The 13,097-nt window shown below is 62.8% G+C and overlaps 2 non-coding genes across 2 annotated transcripts; both read left to right on the top strand.

The window, feature by feature from the left end:
* Positions 1-2,654: 2,654 nt before the first annotated feature.
* LOC131872100 (5S ribosomal RNA) lies at positions 2,655-2,773 on the top strand. The gene has a single exon (XR_009370283.1). It is a non-coding gene; the product is annotated as a 5S ribosomal RNA (ribosomal RNA).
* A 7,804-nt stretch (positions 2,774-10,577) lies between these two features.
* On the top strand, positions 10,578-10,696 carry LOC131872090 (5S ribosomal RNA). Its single transcript, XR_009370272.1, has one exon. It is a non-coding gene; the product is annotated as a 5S ribosomal RNA (ribosomal RNA).
* Positions 10,697-13,097: the final 2,401 nt, after the last annotated feature.

Genomic DNA, 13,097 nt, shown 5'->3' with positions numbered 1-13,097 from the left:
GTGCCATCTTGAGCCCGCCCTGGTGCGCAGCCCAGGTAAGGTGCCACCCTGGCAAAGGTGCGCACCCGGGCAATTAACCCTACTTCCGACTTCGTGCGCGCCAGGGTGGCAACCGGGCCTCGGAAGAGCCAATGCGAGAAACCCCACCAAACGCTCCGACAAAAAAAGAGGCGGCGCTCCAATAACCCCGCTTCGGAGCGCAGCCGGGGCAAACCAAGCCAAGGTGCCCACCCCGACGAAGGTGCACGCGAGGTGCGCACCCGGGGCAAACCGGGCTCCGACAACGTGCACGCAGCACCTTGGAGCACACTTCGAAGCACTCCCGGGTGCCCACCGGCGTTGCGCACCGTGGTGGGCAGCGAGGTGCGCACCTTTGATGCGCTGCCTTCACTAATTTCCAGAAAAAGGCAAAAAAAAATGAGATTTTAAAATTTCCGTTTTGAAAGATAGTGAAAAAAAAGGAACGCGGGTGCCATCTTGAGCCCGCCCTGGTGCGCAGCCCAGGCAAGGCATGCGCACCAAGGTGCCCACCCGAGGTGCACACCCGGGGCAAACCGGGCTCCGACTTCGTGCAGGCCGCACCTTGGAGCACACTTCGGAGCGCTCCTTGGTGCGCACCATGGTGCCCACCAGGGCGCACCCGAGGCAAACCGGGCTCCGACTTCGTGCACGCCGCACCTTGGAGCACACATCGGAGCGCTCCCAGGTTCGCACCAGCGTTGCGCACCTTTGATGCGCTGCCTTCACTAATTTCCAGAAAAGGCAAAAAAAAACGATATTTTAAAATTTCCGTTCTGAAAGATAGTGAAAAAAACGGAACGCGGGTGCCATCTTGAGCCCTTCCTGATGCGCAGCCCAGGCAAGTTGTGCGCACCAAGGTGCCCACCCTGGCGGAGGTGCGCGCCCGGGGCAAACCGGGCTCCGACTTCGTGCACTGCATGGTGCCCACCAAGGCGCGCAACCCAGCCAAGGTGCCCACCGCAGCGAAGGTGCACGCGAGGTGCGCACCCGAGGTGCACACCCGGGGCAAACCGGGCTCCGACTTCGTGCACGCCGCACCTTGGAGCACACTTCAGAGCGCTCCTTGGTACGCACCAGGGCGCGCAACCCAGCCAAGGTGCTCACCCCGGCGAAGGTGCACGCGAGGTGCGCACCCGGGGCAAACCGGGCTCGGACTTCGTGCACGCCGCACCTTGGAGCACACATCGGAGCGCTCCCGGGTTCGCACCAGCATTGCGCACCTTTGATGCGCTGCCTTCACTAATTTCCAGAAAAGGCAAAAAAAAGAAAAAAATGAGATTTTAAAATTTCCGTTTTGAAAGATAGTGAAAAAAACGGAACGCGGGTGCCATCTTGAGCCCGCCCTGGTGTGCAGCCCAGGCAAGTTGTGCGCACCAAGGCACCCACCCTGGCCAAGGTGGGTCACGGGGTGGGTCCTAGGGTGGGTAACGGGGTGGGTACTAAGGTGCGTGCCAAGGTGGGTCATAGGGTGGGTGCCAAGGTGGGCACCAGGGTGGGTGTGCACCAACCCTAGCCAGGGTAGGTCACGGGGTGGTTGTCGGGGTGGGCGTCAAGGAGCCAAGGTGGGTGGCAAGTAGCCAAGTTGCGTGCCAAGGTGGGTGTCGGGGTGGGTGCCAAGGATCCAAGGTGGGTGCCAAGGAACCAAGGTGGGTGTCTGGGTGGGTGCCGAGGTGGGAGCCAGGGTGGGTCCCAAGGTGAGTGCAAAGGTGGGTGCCAGGGTCAAGGTGAGTGCCAATGTGGGTTCCAAGGTGCCAGGGTCAGGGTGAGTGCCAATGTGGGTTCAAAGGTGCTAAGTTGGGTGCGAGGTTGGGTGCGAGGGTGGGTGGGTGCCAAGGTGTGCTAGGTGGAAGCCCGGGTGGGTCGGCATCCCATGGGTGTCGAGTTGGGTGCCTGATGGGTGCTTCTTGTCAAGTTTTAGTCGTCGGGACTCATTTCGAGCCTTAGAGGTCGTTTCTTGTCCGGTTGCCCTGTCTTCGACCTGGGAACCCAATTTTGGTCCTCGGGTCCCATTTTTTTTTGTCTCGCATCCCACTTTTGGCCTGTGGCCTTTTCGGGGTCGATTCTCGTTTTGGGCATCAGAGCATGTTTCTTCTCCTAAAACCCAATATTTGTTTATTAAGTCTCGGAACACATTTTTGTTCTCGTGGACCCATCATGGGTCTTGGAACGCATTTGTGGTCCTTGGGTCCCATTTTGCATCCCGAAACTTGTGTTTTGGTGCTTGATCCCTATTTTGGGTGCCCACCTTGCACCAAGTGCGCACCCGGGGCAAACCGAGCGCCTTGGTGCACCGGGGCAAGATCGAGCGTGCACCCGAGGCGCCCCGAACATGCACCAAGGTGCACTCGGCCCACATGTGAGCGCAGGTCGTTGCGCCCGAGGTGGTGTGTGGGCACCGCGTTGCAGACGGGACACTGCACGCACACGACGCCCCCTCCAGGTGCACGCACGTAGGCCGGGCCGGGTGCACACCCGACGCCCTAGCAAGGTGCGCGCACCCGGGCAGGGCTCACACTTGGCGAACGGGGCGCACTTCGCGAGGGAGGGTGTGCACCTCGACGGGGGTGGGTGGCCGGGGTGGATTCGCACGTGGGTCGCGGTTTGCTAAGTACACACTGCGACAAGCTCATAACGGGTGCGATCATACCAGCGTTAGTGCACCGGATCCCATCAGAACTCCGCAGTTAAGCGCGCTTGGGCCGGAGTAGTACTGGGATGGGTGACCTCCCGGGAAGTCCCGGTGTTGCACCCTTTTTTAGTTTTTCGCCGGGCGTCGCAATGCTATTTGAATAAACCTTTTGCCCGTTTGCGTTCTCGTCGGGGCCGGGCCGGGCCGGGGTGCGCTGCCCGCACTACCGCGCGCGCGGGGGCGACACCGAGCGCGCACCCGAGGCGCCCCGAGCACACAGGCCACGGTGCAACCCGGGCGTTGTGCGCGCACCCCGGTGCGCCCGAGGTGCTGCGCGCGCACCCAGGTGAAATCGGTGTGCACCTCGGCCAGTGCGCGCTCGGTCGAGTCGCGCACGTTGGCCAAGGTGCACGGTGATGTTTCTTACTCTAAGGTTCCGCACCAGACGCCCGGGACAGGTGAGCGAAGCTGGGCGGGGCCGGGTGCGCGGCCGGGGCAGGTGCACGCAGCTGGAGAGAGCTTTGGAGCACACTTCGGAGCGCACCAATGATGCGCTCCATTCAAAAGTTTCCTGAAAAGGCAAAAAAAGTTGAGATTATAGAATTTCCCACTTGAGAGATTGTAAAAAAAAAAAATTTAAAATGAAGGAAACGCGGGTGCCAAGGTGTGCGCAGCCCAGCCAAGGTGTGCGCACCAAGGCGCCCACCCTGGCGAAGGTGCACGCAAGGTGCGCACCCGAGGCAAACCGGACAATTAACCCAACTTTCGACTTCGCGCGCACCTTGGAGCGCACTTCGGAGCGCTCCTTGGTGCGCACCAATCTTGGGCACCTCGGAGTGCACCATGGCGCCCACCAAGGTGCGCACCCGGGGCAAACCGAGCTCCGACTTCGTGCGCACCTTGGAGCGCACGAAAGGTGCGCACCATGGCGCCCACCAAGGTGCGCAGCCCAGCCAAGGCGTGCGCATCAAGGTGCGCACCCTGGCGAAGGTGCGCACCCGGGGCAAACCGAGCTCCGACTTCGTGCGCACCTTGGAGCGCACAAAAGGTGCGCAACCCAGCCAAGGTGTGCGCACCCCGGTCAAACCGAGCTCCGAATCGTGCGCACCAGAGGTGCACGCCATCGTGCGCACCTTGGAGCACACTTCGGAGCCCTCCTTGGTGCGCGCCGATGTTGCGCACCTCGGAGCGCACCCGGGGAAAACAATGCAATTAACCCGACTTTCGACTTCGTGGGCACCTCGGAGCGCTCTCGGGTTCGCACCTCGGAGCACACCGAGGTGCGCACCTTTGATGCGCTGCCTTCACCAATTTCCAGAAAAGGCAAGAAAACATTGAGAAGGTGTGCGCACCGAGGTGCCCACCCTGGCGAAGGTGCACGCGAGGTGCGCACCCGGGGCAAACCGGGCTCCGACTTCGTGCACGCCGCACCTTGGAGCACACTTCGGAGCGCTCCTTGGTGCGCACCAGGGCGCGCAACCCAGCCGAGGTGCCCACCCCGGCGAAGGTGCACGCGAGGTGCGCACCCGGGGCAAACCGGGCTCCGACTTCGTGCACGCCATGGTGCCCACCGCGGCGAAGGTGCACGCGAGGTGCGCACCCGGGGCAAACCGGGCTCCGACTTCGTGCACGCCGCACCTTGGAGCACACTTCGGAGCGCTCCTTGGTGCGCACCATGGTGCCCACCAGGGCGCGCAACCCCGCCGAAGGTGCACGCGAGGTGCGCACCCGGGGCAAACCGGGCTCCGACTTCGTGCACGCCGCACCTTGGAGCACACTTCGGAGCGCTCCTTGGTGCGCACCATGGTGCCCACCAGGGCGCGCAACCCCGCCGAAGGTGCACGCGAGGTGCGCACCCGGGGCAAACCGGGCTCCGACTTCGTGCACGCCATGGTGCGCACCGCGGCGAAGGTGCGCACCCGGGGCAAACCGGGCTCCGACTTCGTGCACGCCGCACCTTGGAGCACACTTCGGAGCGCTCCTTGGTGCGCACCAGGGCGCGCAACCCAGCCGAGGTGCCCACCCCGGCGAAGGTGCACGCGAGGTGCGTACCCGGGGCAAACCGGGCTCCGACTTCGTGCACGCCGCACCTTGGAGCACACTTCGGAGCGCTCCTTGGTGCGCACCATGGTGCCCACCAGGCCGCGCAACCCAGCCAAGGTGTGCGCACCAAGGTGCACGCGAGGTGCGCACCCGGGGCAAACCGGGGTCCGACTTCGTGCACGCCGCACCTTGGAGCACACATCGGGGCGCTCCCGGGTTCGCACCGGCGTTGCGCACCGTGGTGGGCACCTCGGAGCACACCAAGGTGGGCAGCGAGGTGCGCACCTTTGATGCGATGCCTTCACTAATTTCCATAAAAGGCAAAAAAAAAACGAGATTTTAAAATTTCCGTTTTGAAAGATAGTGAGAAAAAGGGAATGCTGGTGCCATCTTGAGCCCGCCCTGGTGCGCAGCCCAGCCAAGGTGTGCGCACCAAGGTGCCCACCCTGGCGAAGGTGCGCGCCCGGGCAATTAACCCAACTTCCAACTTCGCGCGCGCCAGGGTGGGAGCGCACCCAACAACCGGGCCTGGGAAGAGCCAATGCGAGAAACCCCACCAAACGCTCTGACAAAAAAAGAGGGGGCGCTCCAGTAACCCCGCTTCGGAGCGCACCCTGGGCAAACCCAGCCAAGGTGCCCACCCCGGCCAAGGTGCAGGCGAGGTGCGCACCCGGGGCAAACCGGGCTCCGACAACGTGCACGCCGCACCTTGGAGCACACTTCGTAGCGCTCCCGGGTGCGCACCTCAGAGCACACCAAGGTGGGCAGCGAGGTGCGCACCTTTGATGCGCTGCCTTCACTAATTTCCAGAAAAGGCAAAAAAAAAAGGAGATTTTAAAATTTCCGTTTTGAAAGATAGTGAAAAAAACGGAACGCGCGTGCCATCTTGAGCCCGCCCTGGTGCGCAGCCCAGGTAAGGTGCCCACCCTGGCAAAGGTGCGCACCCGGGCAATTAACCCTACTTCCGACTTCGTGCGCGCCAGGGTGGCAACCGGGCCTCGGAAGAGCCAATGCGAGAAACCCCACCAAACGCTCCGACAAAAAAAGAGGCGGCGCTCCAATAACCCCGCTTCGGAGCGCAGCCGGGGCAAACCCAGCCAAGGTGCCCACCCCGACGAAGGTGCACGCGAGGTGCGCACCCGGGGCAAACCGGGCTCCGACAACGTGCACGCAGCACCTTGGAGCACACTTCGAAGCACTCCCGGGTGCCCACCGGCGTTGCGCACCGTGGTGGGCAGCGAGGTGCGCACCTTTGATGCGCTGCCTTCACTAATTTCCAGAAAAAGGCAAAAAAAAATGAGATTTTAAAATTTCCGTTTTGAAAGATAGTGAAAAAAAAGGAACGCGGGTGCCATCTTGAGCCCGCCCTGGTGCGCAGCCCAGGCAAGGCATGCGCACCAAGGTGCCCACCCGAGGTGCACACCCGGGGCAAACCGGGCTCCGACTTCGTGCAGGCCGCACCTTGGAGCACACTTCGGAGCGCTCCTTGGTGCGCACCATGGTGCCCACCAGGGCGCGCAACCCAGCCAAGGTCTGCACACTAAGGTGCCCACCCCGGCGAAGGTGCACGCGAGGTGCGCACCCGGGGCAAACCGGGCTCCGACTTCGTGCACGCCATGGTGCCCACCGCGGCGAAGGTGCACGCGAGGTGCGCACCCGGGGCAAACCGGGCTCCGACTTCGTGCACGCCGCACCTTGGAGCACACTTCGGAGCGCTCCTTGGTGCGCACCATGGTGCCCACCAGGGCGCGCAACCCAGCCAAGGTGTGCGCACCAAGGTGCACGCGAGGTGCGCACCCGGGGCAAACCGGGGTCCGACTTCGTGCACGCCGCACCTTGGAGCACACATCGGAGCGCTCCCAGGTTCGCACCAGCGTTGCGCACCTTTGATGCGCTGCCTTCACTAATTTCCAGAAAAGGCAAAAAAAAACGATATTTTAAAATTTCCGTTCTGAAAGATAGTGAAAAAAACGGAACGCGGGTGCCATCTTGAGCCCTTCCTGGTGCGCAGCCCAGGCAAGTTGTGCGCACCAAGGTGCCCACCCTGGCGGAGGTGCGCGCCCGGGGCAAACCGGGCTCCGACTTCGTGCACTGCATGGTGCCCACCAAGGCGCGCAACCCAGCCAAGGTGCCCACCGCAGCGAAGGTGCACGCGAGGTGCACACCCGGGGCAAACCGGGCTCCGACTTCGTGCACGCCGCACCTTGGAGCACACTTCAGAGCGCTCCTTGGTGCGCACCAGGGCGCGCAACCCAGCCGAGGTGCCCACCCCGGCGAAGGTGCACGCGAGGTGCGCACCCGGGGCAAACCGGGCTCCGACTTCGTGCACGCCATGGTGCCCACCGCGGCGAAGGTGCGCACCCGGGGCAAACCGGGCTCCGACTTCGTGCACGCCGCACCTTGGAGCACACTTCGGAGCGCTCCTTGGTGCGCACCATGGTGCCCACCAGGCCGCGCAACCCAGCCAAGGTGTGCGCACCAAGGTGCACGCGAGGTGCGCACCCGGGGCAAACCGGGGTCCGACTTCGTGCACGCCGCACCTTGGAGCACACATCGGGGCGCTCCCGGGTTCGCACCGGCGTTGCGCACCGTGGTGGGCACCTCGGAGCACACCAAGGTGGGCAGCGAGGTGCGCACCTTTGATGCGATGCCTTCACTAATTTCCATAAAAGGCAAAAAAAAAACGAGATTTTAAAATTTCCGTTTTGAAAGATAGTGAGAAAAAGGGAATGCTGGTGCCATCTTGAGCCCGCCCTGGTGCGCAGCCCAGCCAAGGTTTGCGCACCAAGGTGCCCACCCTGGCGAAGGTGCGCGCCCGGGCAATTAACCCAACTTCCAACTTCGCGCGCGCCAGGGTGGGAGCGCACCCAACAACCGGGCCTGGGAAGAGCCAATGCGAGAAACCCCACCAAACTCTCTGACAAAAAAAGAGGGGGCGCTCCAGTAACCCCGCTTCGGAGCGCACCCTGGGCAAACCCAGCCAAGGTGCCCACCCCGGCCAAGGTGCAGGCGAGGTGCGCACCCGGGGCAAACCGGGCTCCGACAACGTGCACGCCGCACCTTGGAGCACACTTCGTAGCGCTCCCGGGTGCGCACCTCAGAGCACACCAAGGTGGGCAGCGAGGTGCGCACCTTTGATGCGCTGCCTTCACTAATTTCCAGAAAAGGCAAAAAAAAAAGGAGATTTTAAAATTTCCGTTTTGAAAGATAGTGAAAAAAACGGAACGCGCGTGCCATCTTGAGCCCGCCCTGGTGCGCAGCCCAGGTAAGGTGCCACCCTGGCAAAGGTGCGCACCCGGGCAATTAACCCTACTTCCGACTTCGTGCGCGCCAGGGTGGCAACCGGGCCTCGGAAGAGCCAATGCGAGAAACCCCACCAAACGCTCCGACAAAAAAAGAGGCGGCGCTCCAATAACCCCGCTTCGGAGCGCAGCCGGGGCAAACCAAGCCAAGGTGCCCACCCCGACGAAGGTGCACGCGAGGTGCGCACCCGGGGCAAACCGGGCTCCGACAACGTGCACGCAGCACCTTGGAGCACACTTCGAAGCACTCCCGGGTGCCCACCGGCGTTGCGCACCGTGGTGGGCAGCGAGGTGCGCACCTTTGATGCGCTGCCTTCACTAATTTCCAGAAAAAGGCAAAAAAAAATGAGATTTTAAAATTTCCGTTTTGAAAGATAGTGAAAAAAAAGGAACGCGGGTGCCATCTTGAGCCCGCCCTGGTGCGCAGCCCAGGCAAGGCATGCGCACCAAGGTGCCCACCCGAGGTGCACACTCGGGGCAAACCGGGCTCCGACTTCGTGCAGGCCGCACCTTGGAGCACACTTCGGAGCGCTCCTTGGTGCGCACCATGGTGCCCACCAGGGCGCACCCGAGGCAAACCGGGCTCCGACTTCGTGCACGCCGCACCTTGGAGCACACATCGGAGCGCTCCCAGGTTCGCACAAGCGTTGCGCACCTTTGATGCGCTGCCTTCACTAATTTCCAGAAAAGGCAAAAAAAAACGATATTTTAAAATTTCCGTTCTGAAAGATAGTGAAAAAAACGGAACGCGGGTGCCATCTTGAGCCCTTCCTGATGCGCAGCCCAGGCAAGTTGTGCGCACCAAGGTGCCCACCCTGGCGGAGGTGCGCGCCCGGGGCAAACCGGGCTCCGACTTCGTGCACTGCATGGTGCCCACCAAGGCGCGCAACCCAGCCAAGGTGCCCACCGCAGCGAAGGTGCACGCGAGGTGCGCACCCGAGGTGCACACCCGGGGCAAACCGGGCTCCGACTTCGTGCACGCCGCACCTTGGAGCACACTTCAGAGCGCTCCTTGGTACGCACCAGGGCGCGCAACCCAGCCAAGGTGCTCACCCCGGCGAAGGTGCACGCGAGGTGCGCACCCGGGGCAAACCGGGCTCGGACTTCGTGCACGCCGCACCTTGGAGCACACATCGGAGCGCTCCCGGGTTCGCACCAGCATTGCGCACCTTTGATGCGCTGCCTTCACTAATTTCCAGAAAAGGCAAAAAAAAGAAAAAAATGAGATTTTAAAATTTCCGTTTTGAAAGATAGTGAAAAAAACGGAACGCGGGTGCCATCTTGAGCCCGCCCTGGTGTGCAGCCCAGGCAAGTTGTGCGCACCAAGGCACCCACCCTGGCCAAGGTGGGTCACGGGGTGGGTCCTAGGGTGGGTAACGGGGTGGGTACTAAGGTGCGTGCCAAGGTGGGTCATAGGGTGGGTGCCAAGGTGGGCACCAGGGTGGGTGTGCACCAACCCTAGCCAGGGTAGGTCACGGGGTGGTTGTCGGGGTGGGCGTCAAGGAGCCAAGGTGGGTGGCAAGTAGCCAAGTTGCGTGCCAAGGTGGGTGTCGGGGTGGGTGCCAAGGATCCAAGGTGGGTGCCAAGGAACCAAGGTGGGTGTCTGGGTGGGTGCCGAGGTGGGAGCCAGGGTGGGTCCCAAGGTGAGTGCAAAGGTGGGTGCCAGGGTCAAGGTGAGTGCCAATGTGGGTTCCAAGGTGCCAGGGTCAGGGTGAGTGCCAATGTGGGTTCAAAGGTGCTAAGTTGGGTGCGAGGTTGGGTGCGAGGGTGGGTGGGTGCCAAGGTGTGCTAGGTGGAAGCCCGGGTGGGTCGGCATCCCATGGGTGTCGAGTTGGGTGCCTGATGGGTGCTTCTTGTCAAGTTTTAGTCGTCGGGACTCATTTCGAGCCTTAGAGGTCGTTTCTTGTCCGGTTGCCCTGTCTTCGACCTGGGAACCCAATTTTGGTCCTCGGGTCCCATTTTTTTTTGTCTCGCATCCCACTTTTGGCCTGTGGCCTTTTCGGGGTCGATTCTCGTTTTGGGCATCAGAGCATGTTTCTTCTCCTAAAACCCAATATTTGTTTATTAAGTCTCGGAACACATTTTTGTTCTCGTGGACCCATCATGGGTCTTGGAACGCATTTGTGGTCCTTGGGTCCCATTTTGCATCCCGAAACTTGTGTTTTGGTGCTTGATCCCTATTTTGGGTGCCCACCTTGCACCAAGTGCGCACCCGGGGCAAACCGAGCGCCTTGGTGCACCGGGGCAAGATCGAGCGTGCACCCGAGGCGCCCCGAACATGCACCAAGGTGCACTCGGCCCACATGTGAGCGCAGGTCGTTGCGCCCGAGGTGGTGTGTGGGCACCGCGTTGCAGACGGGACACTGCACGCACACGACGCCCCCTCCAGGTGCACGCACGTAGGCCGGGCCGGGTGCACACCCGACGCCCTAGCAAGGTGCGCGCACCCGGGCAGGGCTCACACTTGGCGAACGGGGCGCACTTCGCGAGGGAGGGTGTGCACCTCGACGGGGGTGGGTGGCCGGGGTGGATTCGCACGTGGGTCGCGGTTTGCTAAGTACACACTGCGACAAGCTCATAATGGGTGCGATCATACCAGCATTAGTGCACCAGATCCCATCAGAACTCCGCAGTTAAGCGCGCTTGGGCCGGAGTAGTACTGGGATGGGTGACCTCCCGGGAAGTCCCGGTGTTGCACCCTTTTTTAGTTTTTCGCCGGGCGTCGCAATGCTATTTGAATAAACCTTTTGCCCGTTTGCGTTCTCGTCGGGGCCGGGCCGGGCCGGGGTGCGCTGCCCGCACTACCGCGCGCGCGGGGGCGACACCGAGCGCGCACCCGAGGCGCCCCGAGCACACAGGCCACGGTGCAACCCGGGCGTTGTGCGCGCACCCCGGTGCGCCCGAGGTGCTGCGCGCGCACCCAGGTGAAATCGGTGTGCACCTCGGCCAGTGCGCGCTCGGTCGAGTCGCGCACGTTGGCCAAGGTGCACGGTGATGTTTCTTACTCTAAGGTTCCGCACCAGACGCCCGGGACAGGTGAGCGAAGCTGGGCGGGGCCGGGTGCGCGGCCGGGGCAGGTGCACGCAGCTGGAGAGAGCTTTGGAGCACACTTCGGAGCGCACCAATGATGCGCTCCATTCAAAAGTTTCCTGAAAAGGCAAAAAAAGTTGAGATTATAGAATTTCCCACTTGAGAGATTGTAAAAAAAAAAAATTTAAAATGAAGGAAACGCGGGTGCCAAGGTGTGCGCAGCCCAGCCAAGGTGTGCGCACCAAGGCGCCCACCCTGGCGAAGGTGCACGCAAGGTGCGCACCCGAGGCAAACCGGACAATTAACCCAACTTTCGACTTCGCGCGCACCTTGGAGCGCACTTCGGAGCGCTCCTTGGTGCGCACCAATCTTGGGCACCTCGGAGTGCACCATGGCGCCCACCAAGGTGCGCACCCGGGGCAAACCGAGCTCCGACTTCGTGCGCACCTTGGAGCGCACGAAAGGTGCGCACCATGGCGCCCACCAAGGTGCGCAGCCCAGCCAAGGCGTGCGCATCAAGGTGCGCACCCTGGCGAAGGTGCGCACCCGGGGCAAACCGAGCTCCGACTTCGTGCGCACCTTGGAGCGCACAAAAGGTGCGCAACCCAGCCAAGGTGTGCGCACCCCGGTCAAACCGAGCTCCGAATCGTGCGCACCAGAGGTGCACGCCATCGTGCGCACCTTGGAGCACACTTCGGAGCCCTCCTTGGTGCGCGCCGATGTTGCGCACCTCGGAGCGCACCCGGGGAAAACAATGCAATTAACCCGACTTTCGACTTCGTGGGCACCTCGGAGCGCTCTCGGGTTCGCACCTCGGAGCACACCGAGGTGCGCACCTTTGATGCGCTGCCTTCACCAATTTCCAGAAAAGGCAAGAAAACATTGAGAAGGTGTGCGCACCGAGGTGCCCACCCTGGCGAAGGTGCACGCGAGGTGCGCACCCGGGGCAAACCGGGCTCCGACTTCGTGCACGCCGCACCTTGGAGCACACTTCGGAGCGCTCCTTGGTGCGCACCAGGGCGCGCAACCCAGCCGAGGTGCCCACCCCGGCGAAGGTGCACGCGAGGTGCGCACCCGGGGCAAACCGGGCTCCGACTTCGTGCACGCCATGGTGCCCACCGCGGCGAAGGTGCACGCGAGGTGCGCACCCGGGGCAAACCGGGCTCCGACTTCGTGCACGCCGCACCTTGGAGCACACTTCGGAGCGCTCCTTGGTGCGCACCATGGTGCCCACCAGGGCGCGCAACCCCGCCGAAGGTGCACGCGAGGTGCGCACCCGGGGCAAACTGGGCTCCGACTTCGTGCACGCCGCACCTTGGAGCACACTTCGGAGCGCTCCTTGGTGCGCACCATGGTGCCCACCAGGGCGCGCAACCCCGCCGAAGGTGCACGCGAGGTGCGCACCCGGGGCAAACCGGGCTCCGACTTCGTGCACGCCATGGTGCGCACCGCGGCGAAGGTGCGCACCCGGGGCAAACCGGGCTCCGACTTCGTGCACGCCGCACCTTGGAGCACACTTCGGAGCGCTCCTTGGTGCGCACCAGGGCGCGCAACCCAGCCGAGGTGCCCACCCCGGCGAAGGTGCACGCGAGGTGCGTACCCGGGGCAAACCGGGCTCCGACTTCGTGCACGCCGCACCTTGGAGCACACTTCGGAGCGCTCCTTGGTGCGCACCATGGTGCCCACCAGGCCGCGCAACCCAGCCAAGGTGTGCGCACCAAGGTGCACGCGAGGTGCGCACCCGGGGCAAACCGGGGTCCGACTTCGTGCACGCCGCACCTTGGAGCACACATCGGGGCGCTCCCGGGTTCGCACCGGCGTTGCGCACCGTGGTGGGCACCTCGGAGCACACCAAGGTGGGCAGCGAGGTGCGCACCTTTGATGCGATGCCTTCACTAATTTCCATAAAAGGCAAAAAAAAAACGAGATTTTAAAATTTCCGTTTTGAAAGATAGTGAGAAAAAGGGAATGCTGGTGCCATCTTGAGCCCGCCCTGGTGCGCAGCCCAGCCAAGGTGTGCGCACCAAGGTGCCCACCCTGGCGAAGGTGCGCGCCCGGGCAATTAACCCAAC

The sequence above is a fragment of the Cryptomeria japonica genome, unplaced genomic scaffold (assembly GCF_030272615.1).
Source record: "Cryptomeria japonica unplaced genomic scaffold, Sugi_1.0 HiC_scaffold_514, whole genome shotgun sequence".
Taxonomy (NCBI): Eukaryota; Viridiplantae; Streptophyta; class Pinopsida; order Cupressales; family Cupressaceae; genus Cryptomeria; species Cryptomeria japonica.
This window is presented reverse-complemented; position numbering and strand designations above follow the sequence as displayed.